Genomic DNA, 2,410 nt, shown 5'->3' on the forward strand with positions numbered 1-2,410 from the left:
ACCGGGACTATGTTAGCCACCCATTCTGGATATTTGGAGGCTTGTAGGAAGCCAGCATCAAATTACTTCTTGACTTCCTCTTTTATCTTCAACAACATCTCAGGCCTCATCCGTCTTAGCTTTTGTTGAATAGGCTTGCATTCTGTCTTTAATGGGAGCTTATGGACCGCTACATCTTCATCCAATCCTGGCATGTCCTAATATGACCATGCGAATACATCTTTGTACTCGCAGAGCAAAGCAATCAAATTATGCCTGGCGCCCCCTGAAATAGAAGTCCCAATCTTCACTTCTTGTTTCCTTTCTTCAGTTCCCAGATTTATTATTTCAACAGATTCTTGATGAGGCAAAATCTGTTTATCCTCTTGTTCCACCATTCTTAGCAAGTCAGGAGACGAGACATAGTCTTCAGCATTTTCTTTGGCTTCGAATTCTCCTAAACAAACAACCTTCTCAAAATCGATTTTAGGACTCGTAATGGATTTGTTCATGCTGTTGATATCTGAGTACCTGAAAGTTGAATGGAAAGGGAAACTATAGAGGGGCATCCAACTATTGGAACCAACAAACAAAATGTTATGGCATGGCATGAGGCAAATGTAAGGATTGGCTATGAAATGAGAAAATGATTATGAAATTAGTGAAAGATTATGACAAAATGCATCTTCATTGATATTTATTTAAATGATAAAGAGCGAATACAGGCTCTTACAAAAAAATTCTATTATATCTAAGGACATAATAGAATGTTAATGTTTGAGCATTACTCTGAAGACTTATAAACTACAAGAAGATCCTCGGCAGTCTAATTGTTCAACCTGAAACCCAGGGGACAAGAGCGTATCCTTGAGACGTCTTTACTTGCGTTAGCTTCTTTGTCAATGACATTTATACTGACATTTTGAAGACCCCTTTCAATTAATAACAACGTGCTTTATATATTATCCTGTCTGGGGTATATCATTCCTGCAGATGTAAATGTTTTTGACAAAGGAGGGTACGTTATGGGATCCCATTCTATTTCTCGGCCCAAAGTTCTTGCAATCCTTCTCTCCTGATCCTTCTTCCACTGTTTTCTTCTTTGACGCATGTCCGGATGGAACCCCAAACCGTATCGGGCCTTGTGGTGCACTGGCTTTAGAGCCCTGACTATTCCTTACAGGTACCTTTCCAAACCTTTCCTTGCTCTGGCTCCCTTTCCTACAGTCAACTTGACACCCATCTTGGTATTTCTCGACAGTTTTGGCTTGGGAATTTTATTTCCCTCAGTTACGAATGTGGCATTGACAAATTCAAGAGATCTGAAGGAACATTCCACTACGTCTTTGGTTACTCAAGATATGGCGCATCAGCAGAGATAGATGCGATAATGTCTTCTTCTCCCTCGATAGTGACCAAACAACCATCCATGATGAACTTTACTTTTTGATGGAGAGAGGATGGAACTGCTCCAGTAGAATGGATCCAAGGCCTTCCCAGAAGGCAGTTATACGAGGGTGTGATGTCCATGACTTGGAACTTAACATTGTAAATGTAAGGCCCACTTCTAGTGGGATATCAATCTTTCCCATGACTTCACGCCTTGTCCCATCAAATGCCCTTACCGTGGAATAACAGGGCCTTAAATAAGACAGATCCATCGGAATTCTGGAAAGCATGGCCAAAGGCATGACATTGAGTGCCGAGCCATTATTGATAAGCACATTCGGTATTATGTAGCCCTTGCAACGAGTCGTAACATGCAGTGCTTTCACGGAGCCTCTACCATTGGGCGGTATTTCGTCATCACTAAAAGAAATGAAATTATCCGCATTCAAGTTGTTCACCCATCTGTCAAGCTTCTCAACGGATATATTATTTTCCACGTAAGCTTGATTCAACACCTTCAGCAAAGCGTTCCGGTGTGGTTCTGAATTTAACAGCAGAGATAAAACCGAGATTCATGCTGGTTGCTTATTCAATTGTTCCACCACATTGTATTCACTGTACTTGATAAATTTCAAGAACTCCTGTACTTCCTCCTCATCCACAGGCTTTTTAGTTTCTTGCACGGGTGGAATTTCTTGCTCAACTTCGACCTCATGCATCACTGCTTTCCCTTTTTGCTTCCAGTCACTATTCTTCTTCACTGGTTCGACCTCTTTCGAATAACATTTTCCACTTCGGGTAAAATGACCTACCTCTCCAACATTTCCAGTTATGACTTCGGACTTTTCACCTTCCGGTGTGACGATAGTGATGTCATATTTCCATGGTACGGCTTTGTCGTCCTTGTACAGGAAAGGAGACGGTACTTCGATTATCATTTTTGGTTTCACTGGCTCTTTCGCCGCATCATAATAAATTACTAACGGTCGATCCGCGCTATAAGGGAGACCTGATGACTGGTTGTCAGAGGTGCATACTTCTC

The sequence above is a fragment of the Gossypium arboreum genome, chromosome 11 (assembly GCF_025698485.1).
Source record: "Gossypium arboreum isolate Shixiya-1 chromosome 11, ASM2569848v2, whole genome shotgun sequence".
Classification (NCBI taxonomy): Eukaryota; Viridiplantae; Streptophyta; class Magnoliopsida; order Malvales; family Malvaceae; genus Gossypium; species Gossypium arboreum.